At 37.9% G+C, this 17,021-nt stretch overlaps 2 pseudogenes; both read right to left on the bottom strand.

Moving 5' to 3' along the window:
* Positions 1-4,432: 4,432 nt before the first annotated feature.
* Positions 4,433-5,850, bottom strand: LOC105809202 (annotated as a pseudogene).
* Positions 5,851-13,279: 7,429 nt separating this feature from the next.
* On the bottom strand, positions 13,280-16,296 carry LOC105809201 (annotated as a pseudogene).
* Positions 16,297-17,021: the final 725 nt, after the last annotated feature.

Here is a 17,021-nt window from a genome sequence, read left to right as displayed (position 1 = left end):
TTCAGTATTTTATCTAAAAATGACTCAAACGTTTTATGATTTTCTATTAATTAACATAACAAGACTTTAAGATTATAAGTTACTGAAAAGAATTTTGAAACTTTGACACAATTACCCTTGCTAATGTCTTCCTCAGTCATCCTGGGTCCCAAGTAGCCATGTGGCCCCTGAGGGTGAATATGAAGGGCAGGGTCCCTCTGGGTCCTGAATTTATATATCAAGGATAGAGTTTTGGACTGAGGACAAAGCTGTGGAGACAATGTCTAGCCCTTCCCAGCCTGGGTATTCTACTCCATTGGTCCATTTCTGCATCAAATCCAAGGTGATTTTCCCTAGTATCGTCCTTTCTATGTGTTCTCATATAACGCTCTACTCATTCTATCATATTATCTATCACCACATCATTGTAATTTTGTATTTTCTTACTCCCTTTTATCACCCTAGCCTAGACTTTGAACTCCATGGGAACAGAGACTATGCCTATAGTATATATTAGGCTAATATTTGAAGGAGACTAGTCATAAAAGTACATTTATTGAATATTAATATCTGAGAGGTAAAGACCTTATAAGTCTTCTTTTCAAAATTTTATAAGGTTTTTTTTTTCCCCCTCAAATTTCAGTATTATTTTTTAAGCCTACCTCTAAAAGCTTCAGTGTGATTTTGCCTGGTATAATATTAAATGTATGGATTCAATTGAGAAAAATTTATGACTTCCAATATTTATTTTTTCAATTCAGAAAGGTTGAATGCATATTTATTGGAGACTTCATTTAGACTTTTCACTAAAATTTAACATTTTTCTTCATATATGTTCTGCATGTTTCTTGTAAAATGTATCAGTTGGTACTTATTATTTTATAAGTGAAATTCCTTTCAGTTCAATTTCTCAACTAGTTATTCCTAGTAGATTGAATTCTTATTAACTTTCACAATTTTGTATTTTATTTTCATGGGTTTCCAGATACACAATTATATCTAAAGTACTTTTTTTATATTTCTTTCATTTTTCTGATACCGATTATTCTGATTTCTTTTTATTGCCCTATTACATGGGCTAGTATTTCCAGAACGTTTTTGAACATCATTAGTGAGCATTTTTTCTGTTATCCTATTTTTTATGGAAATGACTTTAAGGTTTCAATATAAAGTTGGAATTTAGTTCTTTGCTCAAGATAATTTTTTTTAATCATGCTAAAGAAGTTTTATTGTATTTCTAGTTTACACAGAGATTTCTCAAAATACTGAGTTTGAATCAATGTGTTCATTCCTTGTCATAAGTACTTGAGGCTACTACAGATGTTGAGGTAGTCCTTTCTATAAAAATGTCTTTCTATCCTCCTAAAGAGGAAGAAGAAAACAGTGGAAAGGTTATGGACAGCCACTGTTGCTGACTCTTTCTCCAAGGAAAGTAATCAGTGCCCCACCAGCACTCTGACACCCTTATATACCAAGCTTCTGTAAGTGGAGCTTTCAATTTCCTCCATTATATCATCTGAAATTTAGTTGTATCAAAAGTTTTGAGCGCCTCAAATCACTTTGGGTGCATTGTCATTAATAATATGATGGACAATGTATGCTGATTAATCTAACGTAATATTTTTGTTATATATCCAAATTAAAAGACTGTTAGAAAAGATAAAAGACAGAGGAGGGTATGGATATCAAGGACAGGGCTGTGGTCCAGTATGAGATTTGAGCTGGAATGCAATTGAACACCACATCAGTGATCCTTTCAGTATCCCCTTCATCTTTATTGGTCTATTCCTGCTATACATGAAATTCTGCACTTATACCTGTTCTTTCTTAGGTAATGTACACATGTGACAAAACAAAGATGCATTTCCACCATCTGTGTTATTGTTTATTTTATTTATTATTTCACCAAATATATTAGAGAAATTTGTACATGTCAGGTCATTTTAGACTTTGGGGAAACAATTATGACGGAGTTAGATGAAGTCCTCAGAACAACAACTTGATTTCTAGTAGAGAAATTAAAGACAAAATATTATATAAATAAACAAGAGAATTTGGATAATGAAAACTGTGATGCAAAAAATAAAACCCTACAATGTTATAGATTGTAACTGGACAGCTATTTTAGATTCATTTTTCTTCTCTCCAAAGAACTTCTAAAAATATTTCTTACAATGCAGTTATACCGGTGACAAATTTCCTTAGTCTTTATGTGTCTGAGACACTTTTTTTTAGTAAACTCCTGCATAGTCTTCAGCAATCAGCTCAATCATTTCTTCTTCAGGTAAACCATCCCTGTTCTCCTTGACTAAGTAAAAATCTACTAGAGTACACTGTCACAGCAACATGTATCTCCGTTGCAAGGTACTATTCATGGTTAATATTTTTCCCCCCACTGGACTGTAAATTTCATAAGAAAAGGGACAGTCTAACGTAATGTGCCACTGTATCACCAGTCCTCAGCTCAATTTCTGATACTCAGTGGATGCTTTAACACATATTTGTTGACTCAATCAATCCATGCATCAATCAATTAATTAATAAATGACACTTATTACTTATTAACTAAAATGTTTCAAGTCAATGTGTACATAAAATTAATCACCATACCTGCATAGGCCTATTATTTGTTTTAAATGAAAAATTACAAAATAAGGACTCACTAAATATGGTAGACCTTCAATGATTTTTGTTTAGTCCATAAATTATTTTAAAAATTAATAAATTTCTTAAGGGATTATAAAAATTAGTAAATTTCCTATGATATGTCTGTATTACTACTACTTATTTATAAAAGTAGACTATCTGGCAACATAGCATTTATATTCTCACATAGCAACATGTGGCTTTACTTTGCCACAGTCCCCAAAATTCCCTATTGCCACACGACCCTTTAATTTACTGGTTCTATCCTTAGAGGCATTTTAGGTTATGATCCTTAATTTAAGGTTTTAGAAAAGTGGATTATTACTCAGAATTTTTGAGCTATGGAGGATGCTTGTAGTTATTTGATAATCTTGCCTACGGTAGATAATCATCAATTTTTTGTACCATAATGAACACCGTAATGACTTCTAAGTATGCATTCTGAATGCATAAGGTAGATAATCATCAATTTTTTGTACCATAATAAATACTATAATGACTGGCATTCTGAATATGAGTCTTGTTTTTCAACAAATGGGCAGCAAAGAAAATCCATAGGATCACTGATGATAGCTCTGCTCATAGCCAGGTGGAAAAAAATTTCTTTCAATTCTATAGAATTCTACAGGTAAAAACCATTTTCCTGTATATCTTTCTCCAACTGAAAGGAAAATAATTTTTCTGTCTCGATTTTTAATATTCTAAAATTCTTGGCACAGTGCCTGTATAGAGTACATATTTAATAAATATTTGTTACAAAATACTATATAAAAGAAATAATGCATTCAGTGATTTCTAGTAGTAAAAAAATATTTTGGGGTTAGAAAGCTTCAATTATTTTCAAAAGCTCTTATCGACATGTTTGTTACTTTCTCATCATTACCAGTAGAATAAAGTAACTTTTACAAATGACTGAAAAAAATTGTGCAGCTATGATTCTCTGAAAAATACATACTTGCCCAGTTTTCAAACAGTAATTTTCCATTTTAAAAACACATTAAGGAAAAAATGTGGTTCTAGAAATTGTTTTTTTTTTTTTTTTGTAAGTCCATGGTTGTCTTTATTTAGAGGTTAAAAAAATAGATCTGAACCGAAGTATTAGAGGAGCTCTTTTAGGAAACAGGCTTTTTATCCTTCATTCTTTTCTCCCTTTTCATCTTTTTCTTTTTACTGTTTCTCTCAGATGATAACCTTTTTGATTCACTTAGTAGCTGATAGCAATAGGAACAGAGCTTCTTCTACCAGTGATATTAAAGGTGGGCTCAGGTCTAATATGAAGCATAAACTGTAGCATCTGATACTTTAATTTCTAGTTTATTTTATAAACTACTGATTAATAAGTTTATCATCTGGAAAAGAAGACAAGTTTAGTTTTCATATTTGTGTAACAAATTCATGTGTGCGACTCAAGGAAGGCTGCAATAAAAATCGAAGCCCATTTATTTTGGGACAAGTGATCAAGAAACCCAGCGATGGACAAACTGGGTAAGTTTATCCCATTGCACACTTTCCAAATAATGCTTATGTTTTTCATTAGATTGAAAATTGTAATATTTTGGTGACTCAAATAATTGTACTGATCTCTTTCATATATTTAAAAGTTTTTGTGATTGTTTCTATTTTAAATATTTACAAGTTGTTAGTTTTAATCTGCCTCATATAGCCTGTAAAGATAATTATTTTTGTCATAATCTCTTCCATTGTAATCACATCCAAAATACACACACTTTATTTTAAAAACATGTTCATCACATTGACTAAGTTATAATTAGCTTCTCTTTATAAGGAGGCTTTTATAATTTTATAATTACAAGTAGATCCACTTGAAAAAGAACTCACATTCATCAATTTCTCCTAATAAAGTTATAGCAGGTTTATGTGTTTTTGTTGTTATAGTTGTTGGCATTCAAAATCCATCTGCATAGTTTGAGTCCTTCATTTTGTTAATTTTGCCAAGATACCAAGTAACTCTTCATTTTCTTTTAGCCTTTAATTCCTCTTGTGATGTGAGGGAAGAAGAGGTTACCAGCATCCATGTTAAGTTTCCAATTTTCTCATTCTGCACTTTTTGAAGCAAATATTTTTCTTCCAAAAGTTGAGCTAATTGGTCTTTGTCCATTGCCCGGGCCCGAGTCTCTGAAGAAACCTCCTCTAATTGTTTTTTAAGATTCGTTATTTCTTTTCTATCTTTTCAAAAGAGCTTCATCGCTTGATACCTCATTAACATAAGGAATATTCTTCATATATGTAGAAGTGCTGGCAAACTGGAGAGTTGTAAGGGTCTCATCAAAAGACACTGGAGTAATTGTGCAGATAATACGTGTTTTTGCATTTCCTCCCAAGGAATTCTGGAGAATTCGTGTTAATTTGTTATCTCAATAATTTATGAAACCAGTTTGTCCATCACTAAGTCTCTTGATCACTTGTCCCCAGATAAACAAGCCTCGACTCTTATTACAGCCTTCCTTGAGTCGCACGGCATCAGCTCCTCTTTGAGCAGCTCTTTCAGTGTCTGCAAGGTCAACCAAATTCAAATGGGACACCTTCACAGACCCTTCCCAGTTAGAAGGCTCACCACCCTTCTCCCTGCTTTCCAAAATCATCCTAAAAATTGTATGAGAATGACTGCTTCTCTGGTTCATTTTTGTTTTTCCACAATGTCTGTTCTTTTCTCCCTTTGTGATCCATTTCAAAGCCATTTCTGATGTATAAACCACTTCTTCTGTGATATCAGCAATGTACACATTCCTATTAACATCTTCTCAAATTATTAAAGTTTTCCCTTTTTGAGTGCCACAGAGTAAATCTGTAATGGTTTCATTGTATATCTCCATGTAAGACACACGCAAGAGAAATTCCCTATCAGGAAACTTCTTAATTTTTCTGAAAATGTCACGAATGGCCACGGGTATACACCCAAGTAATCTTCCGAACCCATCATTGTATACGTTTTCCAGAAGCAGTCTGCCCGTAGGCAAATATAGTCCCATTGTAGCCTTGTATGGCAGAATTGATGACTGGTGCTGCTAGTTCTTCATACACATTTTCAGTAGTTTCATTGTAGTGAAAGACATGATCAAAATTAATGGATTTACTTCTATCAACTTGATAAATGGCATTATCGTCAGCTTTCCAGTAAATTTGGGCAGTTTCTCCAAGTGCTTCTTCTCTGCTGCTGAGCGGCCAGACTTGCACGCAGACAGCCATGGCCCGTTCTTCCACCATCCTCTCAGGCCGGGCCCCGAGAAAATGTAGAAATTGTTTGTAATAGACTCATATAGGTGCCTGATATTTGGAACTGATTGGCCAGTTAAGTGTTTTCAAATGTCTGAGCTTTCAAACTCTTGAAAAGACAGTTGCATCCAAAGTAAAGGTACCGACTCTAGCATGGTAGAAATGGATCACTTCAGAGGAGAACTAAACGCTTACTTGAACAAGGAATTCAAGAAAAACAAAGGAAGGGGGCATTTGAATAGAAGTCCTGGAACTAATGATTTCAGCTTTATCTTTAAATTTCCTACCTACAAATGGATTGTTACATAAATATCTGTGCCTCTTAAAGCTCTTCATTCTACTACAAATATCCCAAAGTGGATGAAAGCAAATTAAATGATAAAACAGAAGAACATGCATGTGTTCTTCCCCACATTGGCACAAACTAAAACTACCTGGGAGATTAAAAAAAAAAAATTAAATGTCTGGGTTCCATGTGTAGAGATTCTGGTTTGATTGACCGGAGATGCCTCCTGGGCAGGGAGATTTTCTTTTTCAGACTGTCTCAGATTATTTTTATGTGCAGCCAAGTTGGAGAACCACCATTCTAGCCCATGATTCTTAAAATTCCAAGAATACACCAGTATTGCTTATCTTCGCTAAGTTTCTTATCTTCTCTCACTTGCATTGCAAGATGCTTACCTTGCTTCAGATTTCATGGATTTAAAGAATATAAATATATAGGTTTACATCAAGAATGGTCTAGGTAAAAGCAGTTTCAAACCTGATGTTAGCAATGTCTGGCTCTATTTATATTTTCTTGACTATCCTGTTCTTTTCAACTCTTGAGAGACAGAGAAAGAGAGAGTGATCTTTTCATTTGGCCATTGCCAAATATCCATAGTTATATATCCTGAGTATATCCATAGCTTCTGGATTCATATTATTTGAAACTATAATTTTCAAATGTAATTTTTTTCCCAGTTAAAATAACCGCATCAACAAAGGCAAATATTCTTTTCTTTCTTATTTTTAAGTATTTCATTGCTAAACTTTCAACAGCTTGCGTTACAATCACCACTATGTCTAACCTCGAATATTCTTTTTATTAGTACAAGTTTCTATTGAATTGAAACAGTACTTCTAAGCATTGTGAGACTCCCTTACTTGCAGAGAAACAAGAGTCCTTGAATGATTATAGAGAATAAAAATTATCCAACCTATCAAGGACATTTTATGCTCATGACTGTTGCCTCTCATGATAGCAATTACAGCACGATAGCATAGCACCCCCTTGACCAATTTTCAGATTTGAAAAAGATTTAACACAATTTGAACTATACCTCTAGGTAAGGTGGAAGGGCCTATTTTACTTTTGAAACTCACTTTTACCAGACAGATTGGAACCTGATAATGTTATTCAAGCTGAAGTGAGGCATCATTCTAGAGCAGCAATTCTCCAAGTGTATTCCCCAACCAGAAACATCAGTATCATAAGAGAACTTATTAGAAGCCCAAATTCTCAGCTCCCACTGCAAGACTGACTAAATCAGAATCTCTGGGAGTCTGGTCCAGGAATCTGTGTTTTAACAAGCTTCCAGGTGATATTGATGGATGTTAAACAGTTATAAATACTCTTCTAAAGAGAAGGTGACCCTCTGGTACTTACAATAAACTAAATTCAATCCATGTCAGAATATAAGGGAAGACACAGGTAGATATTCTTCTGTGGCCTTGATACTTTTAGAGAATTGTAAAGTCTAAAAAGAAACATTTACTCAATGTAGAGGAAAACAAGCCAATAAGAAAGAGATTAAGGGTTAAACTGTGGGTGGCTATGTTCAGGAATGCGTAATAGTGTTACACAGCAAGTAACATGGAGTTCATGTTTCTGTGTTATGAGGGGATTGTTTTGAGATTGGATCCAATATGAGATTTAATCTTTCTATCGAGAGGAATTGATTTATAATCTCACCCTTTGCTGCAGCTCCATCAGAACACACAGGAAACTGGCCAGGAACACACATCTGTCTCAGAGAGACAGAAAACAGAATATTACAGTGCTAGCCTAGTAGACAGAATTTCCAGGAAATGAGTCACTGAGAAAAGGCATTTTCAGAGTGTCCAGGAGAAAGAAGTTACATGTATGTGTACTATGAAACTAAAAACAGAGATAACTCAAGCTCAAGAAATATAGTCAACAAAGATGTCAGTTACACTCACAATTCCCTGCAAAAACAAACAAAAATAACAAAACAAAACAAAATTTCAAGTTACTCCTTTGGAGTCTATGGAAAAATCTTAGTCTATAATTTGGATATAATAAAAGGAATAAATATTTCCTACAAATAGGATATAAGAAAATTAGTGACATTTTTCCACTGAAAGAAAGGAACAGAGACCCTTTCCACCTGTGGCTAAGTGGTATTTTTGTCAATTTCTAGTTTAATGAGTTAGTCTTTGCATATACCATCCGTTTTGCCTTCTACTTGCTAATCCTTTTGACTTGTACATCCTCCACATTTGTAGCAAAAAAAAATGACACAATGAAGCCAGTGAAAAATAAAATTGAGTCCTGGATTGAAAAAAAATAGTGTTTAATACTCTTACTTTCAAATGCAAAACATGAGCTTCTTGAGAATGGAAATTATATATCTATATATATACACATATATGTACTACCTTGCAAAGTGTTTGAAGGTAGATATATATGGGTATATATATATACACACACACATATATGTGTGTATACATATATCTATGTGTATATAGAGATATATATACCCATATATATCTACTTCAAACACTTTGCAAGTCAAAATCCATATATATGTGTGTATATATATATGTGTGTGTATATATGTATGCACATATATGTGTGTATACATATATATTTGTGTATATATAGATATATATACCCACATATATCCACCTTCAAACACTTTGCAAGTCAAAATCCAAAGCAAAAAACATCAGATTATAAAATTTATAGTATAAACCACGGAGTAGGGAAGAATGTTATCAGAGACTGTTTAATAGAAATGTTTCTGACATTGAAAAAGGAAATTGAGGGTTCAACTGAATTCAAGGCATATGGCAAGGATTTAGATGGTAATATTTATCTCAGAAGAGGACCACAGACACATACCTAGCTAAATCCAAGTTGAGGGATGGGGTTTAAAACAATAAACAGCACAGGTAAGTTTGGGGCACAGGTACTGGAACATAAAAGACTGGCTTCCTAGGGTATATTCTAAAAAACTGTAAATATTGTCATCAGATTGTATATTCAAAAAGTAGAGTAAGAATGGCTGATGAAAGCCTTTAGGTAGATGCTCCTGGATACAGTTCACAGCATCTCTTACATTCCAGATGTGTCTAAGGATGATAGCTAAGATTTCTCAAATACTACTTACCAATAAACAAAACCCAATAAGAGCTCCCTAATACTACCCACATAGTGGCTTAGAGGGCTAGCATCTCCAGAGAAATACTATTATTTGTATGGAAGAAAACTCCCAAGATATGACCACTTGACGTTATAGCAAGACTTCTCAAGATGTGCACTGGGGACACAAGCAAAAACCCTCAAGCTAAATGAGGTGGTCCACAGGTCCCATAGAGCTAAGAGAAGACAAAAGAAAATAATGTGGGTTAAGAAAATGGAGAGTGTATACAGACGGTGAATATGATTGACCATGGATTTAAAGCTTGGTGTGGGATCAAATGATTCAAGAGCTGGAGTACTAGAGAACATGATCTATAAAGAAAGGATGTGATGGTCAGAGAGTGAAATACTTAACAAATGACTTATTGCAGGGGTATAGTTGTTGGTGACAGTTTTTGATAATGACAAGTTAGAGGACATTGCCAAGGGAAGGAGTGATCTGAGATAGGAAGGAGAACAAAATGATTTCAAAAACAATGTCTAGGAATTTGAAGGTAAGCTATTAATCATTGATTTAATATTTTCAAGAATTATATAGTTGTATCAAAGATTCAGATGTGAAAATCTTCAAGAAGTTAAAGGGCAGGGGCTGGTGACAGTAGATGACCACGATAAGGAGGTTTAGTGAGCAATTAGTCTGATAATAGGAGATTCAAAGCTGTGGGGTTGGTGTGTTAGGAAAGGAAGTAGGGAAATCATCACAAGTGGCAAGGAGGAGCACCTCCCTGCCCAGTTATGGTAGCATAGTGGGGGCAGAGGATGCAATACTTGAGAGGGCGTCAGAGGAAGCAATGTCTTCAGACTTATGAACAGTACTTTTCTTCCATTTATTACGATTTCTTTTACTATCTTAGTAAAGTTTTGTACATTTAAGAGTACAGATCTTGCACATCTTTTGCCCAATTTGATGCTATTGCAAATGATAGTATTTATTAAATTTCACTTTTGTGTCATTGATTGCTTGGTTTAAAAAGTACCATTAAAAAGCACAAATATTTATTTTCTTACAAATTTTTGAGGTTTAGGAATCTGGGAGTAGTTTAGCTAGGTGATTCTGAGGGCTGGACTAAGGCTGGAGAAGGTGCATTCAAGCTCACTCAGTTCCTGAAAAACTGTTGGAACAAGAGCCTTAGTTTCTTACCACTGGGTCTTCCCAACAGAGTAGCTCACAACATGGTAGGGCTGTCCTGGCTCTGAGACTTGGAAGTCATTTTCTGGTCTCCTGAGCTCTGTCTCTGGAAAAGGATGAAGTTTAAGATGGCAGATTTCAGGCTGAATCAGAGAGGGTTGTGCCATTTGTAGCCATGGCTCAGAATGCTCACACCATCCTCTGATCATTCGTAAGTCTCTTTCCTCTCTGTGTTCCATTTGGGGTAGTTTTTATTGCTTGTGTCTTCATGTTCACTAATCATGTTGTAAGTAGGAAGGGAGAGTCTCCGCAGTTTATAAGAATTCAACCAACTTAAGCAATCAACCTCTTCTGTAGCCTTTGTTTTTGAGACCCATGACTATTCAGCTGGCTAAATCTAGCTCCTGAAAGACCCTGGTAGCTTATAGATAAATTCAAGTAAATTTTCTTCATTACCATACTAAAGTCTTCACTCTAGGAGGAGCCGTCAGGTTGGCAGTATATTCTCAGTTCTTGGTATGGTTTGGGCCAGAAGAATGACTAGACACACCAAAAGCAAGATAAGCATGAAACAAAGTTTATTGAGGAAGAGAAAAATACATTTATAAAGCAAGAGCAAGATACTGTGGCAACAGACAAGGACCAGGCCCCTTGTCATAACAAGAAGCCCTGATTATGGTCTGGGATCCTGTTTTATATTGTCTGGATTGGGCCCTCCTCGTGGTTCAAATGTTACCATTGAACCATTTTGATGGACAGTTAATGATTTGATAATTAATCTCAGGTTACTCTAGATCATTTTCCAGACACTATTGTGCCTGGGTTGCCTGGCCATGTGCGGGGAAATTCCCTGCATTCTTTTGCAGATTGACAGGGTGTTCCTCCTTCCACCAGGTGTGGCAATTGTTCAGGGCAGGATCAAGGTAGGGCAGCACCAAGACAGGGCTCTGGACACCCGCCCTTGTCCTTCTTCAGCAGGTGTGGCAATTGCTCAAGGCCCCACCATGGTGGGCCACTGCTTTTGTCTCCAGGGGAGCCAGAGATCCCTTACTATCTCCCTAACAGAGCTATAGCTTCATTATCATAACATACAACCTGTGACCTAGCATGACAGACTAACCATGCATGCATAATGGGAATTATGTCTCTATATGTGATGACACATGTTTTTCTTTCTCTACTACTCCAAGAAAATCCCATGGTACTTTCCCTTGAGAAGATACTGCTTTAGAAAATATTCCCAGTGCTCTCCTTACTCTCCACAAGTAGTTAAAACTCCTACTGATTAAGACCCACATTCTAGTGGAGAGTCATTTGTTACTTGCCAGGCAAACAAACCTCCGTCTTTCAGGTAACATTGTCTTCTGCACGGTTAATATGCTGTTGATTCCATTCAATGCATTTTTCATATAAGACTTTATAGGTTTTTATCTCCAAAAATTTAACTTCAATCTTTTTCATATTTTTCATGTGTCTACTGACTTACTCAAATAGCTTCTTGAGCATATGGAATACAACTGTAATAACTAGTTCACTGTACTTGTCTGCTGATTCTGTCATCTGTGTCATTTCTGGGTCAGCTTCAATTTATTGAGTTTTTCTCCTCATTATGGGTCATATTTTACTACTTCTTTGTTTGCATGGTAATTTTTCTATTAGATGTCAGATATTGTGAATTTTTTCTTGGTGGGTGCTACTGCAGATATCTGCTTTCGAACATTTAACAAAGGTAATAGTAATATTGTCACACAGTAAGTGGTAAAACTTGGATTTGAATTTAGCAGGTCCGTGTCCAGAACTTGTGACCTATAATATTTCTTGTCATCTCTGTTTTTCCTTGGTGTATTTACTTGGCCTTTGGACCTAGCTACTTCATCAACTGCCATTACTGGCCTGTTCTCCTCTGCCCATAATAGTCTCAGTGCCACTAGAAATGACTCTAAACCTAAAATACTGGCATTCCTTTTATTTGAAATAATCTCAGATTCTAAACCCTTCACTGTCCAGATCCTTTAAAAATGTATACGCTTTCCTGGATTAAGCACTCCTTTCCAATACCCTACGTATCAAGTACAATGATGTTAAGTAGACAAATTTTTGCTAAATTGAACATATGCTCAGCATGGACACAAGCAGCTTCTACATTAGAAGCATTAATTGAAGCATGAAGAAATAAAAGAAATTTCTTCAAGGGTGTAACAAAATGTAAGCACATAACATTTTGGCACCATGAGATTTTTAACGCAGCCGTTATGAACTAGGGGCATTTTTAACTCTGCCTTGGAGAAACAAGAACAGATGACAAACGTGTTAATGGTTAGATATACCAAGCAATAGGGTGTGCATGGGTTGTGGATTAGAGTGTGTTGGGAAAATATAGTTAGAAAACAAACTCTTCTCCAAACCCCAAAAACCTCTCCACAAAGGTAATGAAGACAGAAAACAGTTTTTTATTTTTTATTTTTTTTGGTTCTGCGTCCTGTTTTTATTGTTTTGCTGAATGCCCCACAGAGAACATGATTGCAGACACTCCGCAGGTGCAAAAGAGGAGCTAGTGCTTAAGTACAAATGGAGACATGATTCTTTTTTAAATAAATACTTAAACACAACACGGGTCCTACAAGCATCTGGACTCTAGGTCTGAGTGGCCCACAACTATGTCAGGGTTCCCCTCCTCCAAGTAATCATGGCTGCCAATGGTCAGCGTGATCACAAGCCCCCTTTCTAGAGCCTTCCCTGGCCCTCTGCAGACATGATCTGGCCAGGACAAGCAACTGGAATTTCTCGAAGGTTGATGGTCCGTAAGAGGTAAGAATTCTACACGACTCTCCTGGTCTCCATGCCCTGTCGGGGGACAGACGCCCTCAGATGACTTCCTTCAGCTCATCGTATGGGACCAGCGCGAAGCCCCCCCGCCCCCATCCCCCTGATAACTTGGACCAGACTGCCTCGAAGAAAGCTTTGCCGCCATTGTCTCTAAAGATCTTCCTCCAGCAGTCCAGGGTTCCCCTGTATGTGACGTCGGCTCCTTTGCGCCCAGACTGCGTCACCATCCACCACCGCACAGAGTCGAAGTGGTAGGAGTCCACGCTGGCCACGCCGTAACGACCTGGGCTGTCGTCCAGCTTACCACGAGGCGCGTGCGCGCGGGGTCGCGAGCATGGCTTTGGCCGTGCCGTACGTGCCGAAGTGGGCCGCCCCGTGGATGACAATGCCCTGCACCAAGACGCTGAAGCCCTGATACAGCACCCGGATCCCGCAGGACTTGGTGATCTTCACCAGAGAGGCTCCCGGGCCCTTGAACTCCGCTCTGTGCCCAACTTCCCATGTCGGCGGCCAAGCGGGTCCTGGAGAAATCCATCGGGCACATGAAGCAGACGGAGGTGGCCCCGGCTGCCCCGACGGAGGCCAAGTTGCCCGCAAAATGCCTCCAGAACTGCGCGTGCTTGTCCACGCCCCCCAAGAAGATCTGCTCGTACTTATCCTTGAAGGCGAACTTGAGGGCTTGCGTGGGGAAGTAGCGGGTGACATGGGCCAGGTTGTCCCTCCAGAAGGACAACACGCCCTGCTCCTTGGGGATGCCCACGACGCAGTCTACGATGCCCTTGTACTGCTTGTCGGCCGCGATCTGCTTGCTGGCATGGTGCACCTGCGGCGGCAGTTGACCCGCTCGATCCGGGCCACGTCTTGGAGATGGCTGAGGCGACGCCCCCGGCCAGGACGTCCTTGGCGAAGGAGATGGCCTGTTCTGTCGTAGTGGCAGAGCCGGGGACAGCCCAACGCGGGCGCGGAGAGCGCAGAGAGGGCGCTGCTGGCTCAGCAGTGCCGCAGCTGGAACCAAAAGGAATTTTTTATTTTTGAATAACCATTAAACCAGAATGTGATGCAAACCAATAAGAGATTATGAAGACATAAAGAAATCTTACCCTTTTATGCGGCCAAACAGGTACAACTCATTACAAAAATGTTCACAAGATATAAACAAGAACTAATCCTCAAGTAAGAGGTTCTGACACCATTCTTTACACACAGTTTATACTAAATTTACTTGCTACTTATGGTAACTAATTGGCACAAACGAAAAATAACCCTCATATTTTTATGATAAGAGGTAGTTTTGTAACTTATAACAAGATGCCCACCTAAGTTAGAATCCACCCTCCCACAGAAATGGGTGGTGCTATCTCCTTTTTGATGTTCTTCTTTTTTGATGTTTGCATTTCAGAGATGGCTCCCAGGTCTTTGAGAAAGACTTTCCTGGGTCATAAAAATGACAAAAGGCCTAGATAGTTTTCAAAAGGATTTATATACATCTCAGAGAGGAGAAAGTGCTTATACTTACAGGTTTTTAAAGTAAATTGTCTCAGAAAAAGAGTGGGAGGAAAATATCTTTCCTTATTTACAACCAGGAAAATTAGCCTTTAAAAAAAATTATTTGTCCTTATAAGGGCAAACTGAAATTTTGTTTTGAAGTGTGAGCTCCACACTAGCAACACCAGGATCACCTGGGAATTTTTTTTTAAATGCAGAATTTCAGTCCTCATATCAGACTACTGAAAAAGAAACTGTCAGGTTTCAGTTTGAAATGTCAGTCCTTGGCACGCTCCTGGGCAAAGAATGACCAGACACGCCAAAGTAAGGCAAGCATGAAAATGAAGTTTATTGAGGAGAGAAAGATAGAATTATAGAGCATTAGCAAGGTATAGGTTTACAGAGCATGATACATATGCCACAGATAACGACTGGACCTATGGTTGCAGCAAAGGAAAAGCAAAAGGAAAGGGCAAAAAGGGGTTGGTTATGGTCTCAGTCTTGTTTTATAGTGCCCGGATTGGGACCTCCCTGTGGCTCAGACATCACCATGGAACCACTTTGATTGGACAGTTGGGAGTTGCATGACCTGAGTCTTACTGTGCATGTGGGTTCTAGGTCACTTTCTGGACTCCATCATACCAATGCTGCTTGGCCCGTGGGCTAGAGAGTCCTTTGCATTCTTTTGCAATTGTCACGCTAAGTTCTGATTGGCTATTTCATAGAGTGCTCTACCCTACCCTAGGTATGGCAATTGCTCAGGACAGGGTTAAGGTGGGACAGGACCAAGATGGGGGCCTGGGGCCCACCCTTGTCCTTCTTCCCAGGTGGGGCAATTGCACCAAGGCAAGACACCCACTTTCATCCCTAGGAGATCCAGAATCCCTTGCTATCTACCTAACAAAACTACATTTTAAAAAACATTCCCCATTAATTCCAATGTCCATTCATCTTTAGTGTTTTCAAAATAGTGGGTGTGAGTAGCAGCTGCTTCTACTAGCAGAAGAGGAGAGCTTCAGGGGGATTTGAGAGTATATAATTTTCAGCCTCATTCATGTTGCTTAGGATGTCCCCAGTCAAACATGTATCACAAGACCCGCTCCTTTCCCTCCAGTTCCCTTCCCTTAAGGTCCTGAGGTAGACCTTAATTAGTGCTGCAACTCTACAACCCTTACAGTCAAGTGATAGGTATCAACTTCAGTCATATGTGCCCTCATAGTTTTCTAATTTTCCATTTATTTTCTGTGTTGGCTATTTATAGCCTTTAATTTCACCTTCTTCTTCTGTATGTTCTGTAGGGCCATCAGAGGAAGCTATGATGTGTATGGTCATTATGTCACCATAGTGACTGTCATAGATACTTGATCTATCAACACTTTGATTTCCATCTACATGCCATCTTAGGCAACATCAGTGATCATTTAGGTAATAATGATCTCACTGTGTGACATGGTTTACAAACATGCTATCAGCCCTCAGAAAGGAGGCTACCCACATACTTCCCAAAGAAGGCTTCTGATATTTCTTCTGAGAGCTGTCCTGGAGCCACTCTTGCTTTCCATGACTGCATCAGTCAGGGCCCTGTCAGTAGTCCTGGGGACTTGTTGCAGTGTTAATAAATATTATGAACTTACTCCTTACTGTCATTCAATCTTTTGCTGTGCCTCCCAATTGTCAAACAGACGTAGAAGCCAAAGGGTAGGAGAGCTGGTTGGTGCAGTCCACAGATGTCCCTGAGACACAGAGCAGAGTGGAGGACGAATCTGGAGGGGAAGGAAAGTGGAAAATATCGAACATACCTACTATCTGAGTTCTAAATGTAGTATTTGACTTTCAATTTTCTTTCATGAGAAGAAAATCATAACAATATTCATTATAAAAATTCTAATATAGATGCTGACATCTGCTATTAATGTTACATACAAAGGTAGAAAACAATTAATATAATAGGCCTGAAACTATCCTTAGAAAGGCCTGTTTGCCAGATGGGCCCTTGGCTGGTGTCTGGAAATTTGGTTGGTAAATAATTTCCTACAGTGATATAAAATTTTGCTAAATGATAAGAGTGACTCATTGTGCCTAAACTGTATAAAAAAAAAAAAGTTTTCTTGTTTTTTTTTTTTCCTGAGTATTTGCTTTCCTTCCAAGTGTCAGGACTTTTAGTGATTGTAGTCAATCATGTGACCATCCCTCGATAAAACCCCTGGACTCAGGCTCAGGAGAGCTTCCTTTGTAGACAACACTTCACATGTGTTGTTACAACTGGTTGGTGCAGAGATTAAGCTCATCCTGTGC

Source organism: Propithecus coquereli, unplaced genomic scaffold (assembly GCF_000956105.1).
Source record: "Propithecus coquereli isolate 6110/MARCELLA unplaced genomic scaffold, Pcoq_1.0 Scaffold191, whole genome shotgun sequence".
Lineage (NCBI taxonomy): Eukaryota > Metazoa > Chordata > Mammalia > Primates > Indriidae > Propithecus > Propithecus coquereli.
Note: the sequence above shows the minus strand (reverse complement) of the source record. Positions and strands in the feature narration are given on the sequence as shown.